The 8661-nt window shown below is 34.9% G+C and overlaps 2 long non-coding RNA genes across 2 annotated transcripts; one reads left to right on the top strand and one right to left on the bottom strand.

Moving 5' to 3' along the window:
* The first annotated feature begins 291 nt into the window (after nucleotides 1–291).
* Nucleotides 292–3861, top strand: LOC135265958 (uncharacterized). Its single transcript, XR_010333858.1, has 4 exons — nucleotides 292–1120; nucleotides 1189–1470; nucleotides 1522–2741; nucleotides 3738–3861. It is a non-coding gene; the product is annotated as an uncharacterized LOC135265958 (long non-coding RNA).
* Nucleotides 3862–5865: 2004 nt separating this feature from the next.
* Nucleotides 5866–8278, bottom strand: LOC135265936 (uncharacterized). Its single transcript, XR_010333814.1, has 4 exons — nucleotides 7873–8278; nucleotides 7232–7786; nucleotides 6137–6254; nucleotides 5866–6083 (listed from the first exon to the last, which is right to left on the bottom strand). It is a non-coding gene; the product is annotated as an uncharacterized LOC135265936 (long non-coding RNA).
* Between the last annotated feature and the right edge of the window lie 383 nt (nucleotides 8279–8661).

Here is an 8661-nt window from a genome sequence, read left to right as displayed (position 1 = left end):
GAAGAAACAGTAACAGCTGCAACAACGTTATCAGGCAAGCCATTCCATATATCAAATGCACGATTTGTCAAATAATTCTTTCTAACGGTAGTCTTAAATGGTTCTTTTTTCAGCTTATAAGAATGACCTCTAAGTCTGTCATGATATTGAATTTGCAAGAAATTGCGTGTTACTCCAGGAAATAAACCATGAGTAAGCCGAAAAATTTGAATTGCATCTGCCCTGTTTTGACGAGCACGTAGATCTGGTATTTTGAGTATTTCAAGACGTTGTTCATATGAAACTTGTCTTAAACAGTGTGTCCATCTAGTTACCAGGTGCTGAGTTCTTTCCAGCAAATCAATATCCTTTAACAAATAAGGTCTCCAGACTGGAATGGCAAATTCCAAATGCGGCCTTATGTAAGTGATGTACACCTTTGAAATAAAACTGACTGAAGGATTTGGAAAAACATGCTTTAGCAAATAAAACATTTTACGCGCTCGACCCACTGATGCTAGACATTGCTCTGACCATCCTAACTTATCATTTACAATGACCCCTAGATCTTTGGTTGAGGTTTTTACACTCAGGAGTGTGCCATTTATATGATAAAGGTACTTTGGGTTGTTGTGGCCACACTGAAGTACACAGCATTTTGCAATATTTAGTGGTATTTGCCACTTCTCGCTCCATTGGAAGATTAAATTAAGTTGGTCTTGCAAGTCCGTGACAAGTGGGTTAGCAAATAACTTAATATCATCCGCATATGCTGAATAGCTGTCCAGTGAAAACAATAAATCTGCTGTATATAACAAGAATAAAATTGGTCCAAGAACTGATCCCTGTGGGACCCCACTTAATACTGGTTTAGAGTACGAAAATTTACCACAGACTTTTACACAATAGTTTCGATTTGATAGAAACGCTCGGATCCAATCAAGCAAATTTCCTGTTACACCATAGGACTCCAGTTTTGCTAACAAGAGATTGTGAGGGACTTTATCAAAGGCTTTACTAAAATCAAGGTAAATTATGTCTACAGGTTGGTTAGTGTCTAACATTTTTGTCCATAGATTTGTGCAGGATAGCAAATTTGTGACAACTGACCTACCTGGTAAAAAGCCGTGCTGATGCTCAGGTATTAAATTATTTTTTCTCATGTAAGTTAATAGTTCCTTGACTATAACTTTTTCCATAATTTTACAGCATGTCGACGTGAGACTTACAGGTCTATAGTTAGCAGGATCAAGTTTATCTCCTGACTTGTACAAAGGCGTGATTGTTGCTTGCAACCACTCGTAGGGCAAAGTGCCTTGTAAGAATGATTTTGTCATCATTTTGGCAAGTGGGCCCGACAACGAAGCAGCACAAGTTCTCAGGAGTTTGGGAGGTATCTGATCCGGACCTGGAGCTGTATTTAATTTAATGGCACAGAGTTGGCTTTTTACCAGATCCGGAGTAAAATTAATATAAGACAACCCACTAAATGTACTTGTAGGCATAAATGACGGTATATTATTATTAATGTTTAAATTATAGGTAGCAGCAAAACTGTCCGCTAAAGTGTTTGCAGTTTCTGTATGATCGGAGCAGAGTAGACCTGAAGCATTTCGTACTAAAGGGACCGACACACGACTAGAGATAAATTTACGTACATGGGAATAAAATAGTTTTGGTTTATTTAATATAGAATTTTCATAATTACACCTGGATATTTGTAAATCAGATTTTAGTTGGTTAGAAAATCTTTTATAAGCAGAAAAATTATCTTCAGTAGGCTTCCTTTTAAATTTTTTCCATAATTTAGCTTTGTATTTTATTTTGTCAAGCATGTGTTGATTTATCCACGGTTTATCTTTTCTCAGTCGGTTTGTAAACAGTCTGGAATTTGTTGTAATGCAAGTTTGTAAAATCGATTTAAAATGTTTCCATTGTTCTTCCGCATTTAGTGAATCTAAACCATTCCAGTCGTAAGTCAAGAGACTTTCGTCTATGCGAGTGTAGTCAACAATTGATGTTGTTTTAATTCTTGCATTTGGCTCTGAATATATCATAATTTGTAACTCAATTTCGATTTTTGAATGATCAGATGTACCTACAGGATTCGAAACGTTTAAAGACGATACAAGGTTAACGTCAGACAAAATTACCAAATCAAGTAATGAAGGACGTTGTTGGGATCTAAATCGTGTAGGTTCAGTGACTATTTGTGACAAATTATTCTCCAAGAGCAATTCAGAAAATTGTTTTTCGATGATTGTTTGACCTGTTGTGTTTTTAGCAGACCAGTCTATACATGGAAAATTGAAATCTCCCATGATAATTAAGTTAGGATACTGATTAATAGTTGATTGTATGGTATTAAATAGATTTTTATCATTTTCGTGATTGTTAAAAGACGCTCCTGTTGGTGGTCTGTAAATACATGCTATAACAAAGGTTTGTTCATTTCCTTCAAATTTTAACCATAGAGAATCATAAGGTTTAACAGATATGCAAATTTGAGTAATTTTAAAAAATTTTGAAATTTTAATTTTATCTACATAAAAACACACACCGCCACCTTTTTGAGATAGGCGATCATCTCTGTAAATAGAGTAATTTTCAATGTGTACAGCATCATCAGAGATAGACGGATTAAGCCAAGTCTCCGTGAGTGCGATAATAGAAGGTCTAAATTCAGTTACTTCTAATAACAAATCATTAAATTTTGAAGATAAAGATGCGATATTCGTATACAGAAGAGCCATTGAACAAGGGTAAATATTTAGTTTTTTTGATGTGAAATAATTTTTGGTACGTGGTTAACGTATTTAATTGTCAAGTCCTTTTCGCCAACATCAAGTCTTCGCTTTAATTCATCACGCAAATTGTTTAAATGCTTTAGTTGACCCGGGGTTTTATCATCACTAATAGTAATGTGAGCAAATTGTGGGTGCTGCAGCAAAGACGATTTTTTCTTCAAGCATAGACGTGCCATTTGTTGAGTTTTAAATTGCAATTTTAATAAGCGAGGTTTATCACCGACGGTTTTTCCTACGCGAAAAACATTTTCCGGACCAATCACAAGTGATGGATCAATGACCTCGAGGACATCATTTACCACATCCACGTCTTGTTTATTAGCGACAGGTTTAACATTGTACATAATAACATTGCACGCACGAGCCGACCTGTCCACAGATTCGGCGATAATTTCTTCGCGGTTTATAGCTTGAGACGTATTGTTATTAATAATAAGAGATTCGAGTTTGCTAAGACGCTCATCAAATGATGATTTTATGTCATTTACGAGTTTTTTAATTTCTGAAATTGCTGTGATAGTTACGTTGCATCTATTACAAAACAGTTTGATATTTGGAGAGCGAGACTGAGAAATAAAGGCGATTTCATTTTCGCTTATTTTGAGGCAACGACAGTGAATATTTAGCGAACAGCCGTCACACACCACGATAGGTGTATCACGACTTACGCTTTTAAAACAGTGGCAGCAATTAAATTCAGCCATTAAATTTAGTGATTTAAACTGAAATTAATGAAATTAATGTAGACAAAATTTGGACACCAGACGCTCACTCTGCGACAGAGCGATAAATACTAAATTTTCACTGCGCCGCGCCGCCGCGATACCAGCTGCTGCTGCTATAGAGGGGCGAGCGCTATCTTATACTGCCGCGATAAGATATAATTATGCGTATCTAATGACGGATATTAACGAATTAAACAAGAATAACTTACCGAAATCGCAAAAATAGTAATTTCCAGAGGAAACAACAACAACCACATACACCCAGATATCAAATTCAACAATCAACACCAAGAATCAACCACTGAAAATGAATCCCAAAGGCAAGAGCACGCAGAGACACGACTGCACTCTCATACATATTATTAAAAACCGATTATAACTTTTGTATAGTAAATGTTTTTATACCAGTTTTAAAATGAGTTATTAATTTTAGACAATTTCTTGCCTAAAAACACAGATCACAGATGATCTCTTGCATAGAAATGAGAAAACGCTCAGATAACACAAAATAAGCTTCATTTTTATTTATTAAAAGTATTATTATTATTATTATTACATTGGTTACTATTACTATTATTATTATTATTATTATTATTATTATTATTATTATTATTATTATTATTAACTTTTGTATAGTAAATGTTTTTATACCAGTTTTAAAATGAGTTATTAATTTTAGACAATTTCTTGCCTAAAAGCTGATCACAGATGATTTCTTGCATAGAAATTAGAAAACGCTCATATAACACACAAAATAAGCTTCATTTTTGCTTAGAAAACTAAGCTTACTTTTATTACTATTATTATTTTTATTATTATTATTATTATTATTATTATTATTATTATTATTATTATTATTATTATTATTATTATTATTATTATTGTTATTATTATTATTATTATTATTATTATTATTATTATTATTATTATTATTATTAAAAAATTAAATTAAACAGACAGAAAACGTCGTATTCTGACACAAAAAAACGAATTACGTTATAGACTTGACGAGAGCGGCGTATCTCGGACTCTTATAGGACTCTTATAGGGTGAAAAAGTATCTGTTTGGATTAAAACAAATTATTTTTGTTGTCTCTCAGTCTGAATTGTTTATCAGTTCAAACAAAAACGGCTTATTTTAGACGATCTTTTGCTTTGAACAAGAAAACATACATCGAACAGACTAAAAACGTATTAATCTGGCATAAAAGAGCAATTTATGTATCACTTTGGATAAAGGCAGCTAATCCTATTCGTTTCATTGCTTAAAATAGACAAAATTGTTAATAAATCTAACAAAAACGCTGTATTCTAGCACAAAATACTAATTACATTATAGTTTCGACGAGAATAGCTTATTTGGAATGATTCTATGCTTCCAAACGAGTAAATTTTTATTAAACAGATGCCAAACATCATGTTTTGTCCTATAAAGACATTTTATATTGCAGTTTGTATTAAAACAAAATATTTTCGTTGATTCTTTGTTAGAAGCAGCAAACCTAACATTAAAGAATCTGAAAACTTTGTATTCGGACACAAAGGTTGCAAAAAAATCGAAACAGGACGTAATCACAGGGACAGCTAGAGTAGATGAGGCTGACGGCTTCAGAGGCGCCCGTAAGATGGGATGGCTGTTTGTTGGCCGTGCAACAAGTACTACGACAGAAGATAAAGTATCAAATTATCTCAAACAACTACATCCTGATGAACATTTCACTGTGGAAGAACTACCCAAGCACATCAACAATAAGAGTCAAAATAAATCCTTTAAAGTTGGACTACGATTTGAATTAGTAGAAGAAATGATGAAACCTGAGTCGTGGCCCGAAAACCTAACCATACAGAGGTTCAAGTTTTTTCGAAGACCCCAACAAATCGGTAGGTTTTGAAAACCTAACCACAATAATAAACTATAACATACAATCACTATCGAAAAAAATAGACGCACTGACTATACAGTTAACAGAAGACGAAGTAGACATTGTAATTATCACTGAGCACTGGTGCAAGGACAACACCCTGGAAAGCTTAACCATCCCAGGATATAATATTATAAGCCACTTTAGCAGATCACTTAACCAGCATGGCGGATCCTTAATAGCAACAAAGGAGGGTATTTCCGCAAAAAATATTGAAGGCATTAGACCCCTATGTGAAGAATTCACTGCAGAAATCTCAGCTGCTGAGATTCCTTCAAAAAACTTAATAATAATGGCGGTATATCGATCTCCAAATCAGAACTTCAAGCACTTCATAGATAAAATTAATGAAGCACTAGAAAACCTGACACAAAGGAACCACTCTAGACGATACATTGTCGCTGGGGACTTTAACACCAATATTCTCAAGGATGGCGTCGAACAATCTTTATTAATCGAAACTTTCACAACATATGGTATGCAACCACTAATGAGAGAGGCATCTAGAACAACTGAAACTTCTTCTAGCTGCATAGATAATATATTTTCAAATATTAACATAGAAGAAATCTTCTCAAAAGAGACAAAAAGTTGGTGCATGTCTGATCACTACTGTCAAGTCCTGAAGATTAAGAACCCAGTGCAAGAACCTAGAAAACCAGAAAAACATATATACAGAAGAATAAATGAACAGAATACTTACTACTTTAAGGAGTACTTAACCGGAATTGAGTGGGCTCGTGTCTTCAAACACCGTAATGCAAAAGAGGCCTACACTGTCTTCCATACAACTCTGACAGCTGCCTTTGACAAATTCTTCCCTAGAAAAGAAAAAATTAATAAACCAAAATTCAATAAGAGACCTACGTGGATTAGTAAAAAAATCATAAGTATGAAAAATACACTAGAAGCTCTACAAACAATAGCAAGAGTTGAGAAAAGCCAACAATCAGCTGAGGTCTTCAAGTCATATAAACGCAGCTACTTCCAAGAAATTGAAGAAAACCACAGAAACTACAACGCTTATATCCTAAACAATGCTGATAATAAGCAAAAAGCCATTTGGAAAATCATCAATACAAAAACGAAGACAAGCAATACCAAAGAATGCAAATTGAATGCCGACGACCTCAATCTCTACTTTGCCACGATAGGAGAGAAAACGTCAGACAGTATAAAAAAAATCGACAAAGATCCTTGTGATTTCCTCAAGGCGTGTAAAAGCAATGCAAAATCGTTTTGGTTAGCGCCTGTTAGTGAAGAAGAGGTCACAAGACTGATAAGATCCTTAAAATGCAAAAACTCCAAAGATGTGTACGATATGTCTACGTCATTTTTGAAAGAAATACTCCTAGAAATTACAAATCCACTTACTATGCTCATAAACAAAAGTTTTATTGAAGGATACTTTCCTGACGAGTTAAAGGTGGCAAAAATTATTCCGGTTCCAAAAGAAAAAGGCGAAGTAGAAAACATCAACAAATTTAGACCAATCTCTATTCTACCTACAATTTCAAAAGTCTTCGAGGCTGCTCTGAAGAATCGTTTAATGAAGTATCTTGAGCAAAATGACTTATTTAGTGAGTCACAACATGGCTATAGAAGTGGTAGATCAACCATTACTGCAGCATTGGATCTATACAAGAAAATAACAAGAGCCCTAGATAACCGAGAAATGGTAGAAGTAGCGATGTGTGATCTAAGCAAAGCGTTTGACACCCTGCCACACAAGTTGATTCTACAAAAATTACAACACTATGGGATACGAGGGATCACGCAAGAAATTTTTAAGTCCTACCTTGAAAATAGAACCCAGATAGTAAAATGGAATGAAAAATGGTCAAAGCCTCTGCCAACAAGGTGTGGAGTGCCCCAGGGATCAATCCTCGGTCCACTGCTATTTATAATCTATGTAAATGACTTGCCTATCAATATGAGAGTGGATGGACAGTGTCTATATGCGGACGACACTTCCTTCTGCATCAAAGAAGAAACAGAGGATACGCTAAAACCAAAAATGAGAAAAATCCTTGAAGATGCCAATGAATGGTTCACAGCAAATAAACTGAAACTCAATGGAGACAAGACTCAGGAACTATTTATATCTTCAAAACCCACCAACGTCACATCGGTAAAATTCTTGGGATTTTACCTAAATAGCAAAGCATCTTGGAAGGACCACATTCAGGAAACCTGCAAAAACCTAGCATCAGCTTTATTCAGTATCAGAAGAATCAAGAATATCTCAACTCCCCAAGCTGCAAGGGTGACATACTTTGCTAACTTCCACAGCAAAGCCACCTATGGTATACTTCTATGGGGTACTTCATCAGATGCTGACAAGATCTTCGTCCTGCAAAAGAAAGCAATCAGAATCCTTTGCCAAATGAACTATCGGGAAAGCTGCCGCCCAGCCTTCAAACAACAACAAATTCTTACCATCCCTTCCGCGTACATATTGAGCTGTCTGAGGTACGTCCACAACCACCTCCACGAGTTCATCAAGAATGGCTCATATCACGAGCATAACACAAGACACGCTGACGCGCTCTCAACACCGTACCATCGGCTTAAAGTGTCACAGCACAGCATTGACCATTGGGGCCCGAAGCTTTATAACAAGCTTCAGGACCCGATGAAGAGACTAGCTCCGGCTCTGTTTGAGAAGAAGGTAAAGGACGCACTATTAGAAATGAGTTATTATTCTATCCAAGAGTTCCTGGATAACCCTCCAGATTTAAAATAAATGTATGTATTGTCCCATATACACTTACATGTACATAATTATATGACGCGCCATGTATTATTTATTGATGGCAATAAATCTATTATTATTATTATTATTAAAAAAAAAAAAAAAAAAAAACCACCGAATTTTGTATCAGTTTAGACAAAAACAGTTGATTTTCGACAATATTTTGCTTTGAACAAGAAAACTTATATCAAACTGACTAAAAACGTCTTATTTTAGCACAAAACAAAAGATTTGCGTTATAGTCTTAACGAGAGCTGTTAATTTCAAACGGTTCCATGCTTTGAAACGAGTAAACTTTCACTGAACAGAGGAAAAACATCTTATTTCGCCTTTTACAAACGATTCATGCCACAGTTAGGATAAAAACCAATTATTTTCGTTAATTCATTGTTACAAACAAGAAACCTTACATCAAAGTAACTGAAAACCCCTTATTCAGGCACAGAAACGAGTAAACTTTTATAGGACAGATG

This window comes from Tribolium castaneum, chromosome 4, assembly GCF_031307605.1.
Source record: "Tribolium castaneum strain GA2 chromosome 4, icTriCast1.1, whole genome shotgun sequence".
In the NCBI taxonomy this organism is placed as follows: domain Eukaryota; kingdom Metazoa; phylum Arthropoda; class Insecta; order Coleoptera; family Tenebrionidae; genus Tribolium; species Tribolium castaneum.
This window is presented reverse-complemented; position numbering and strand designations above follow the sequence as displayed.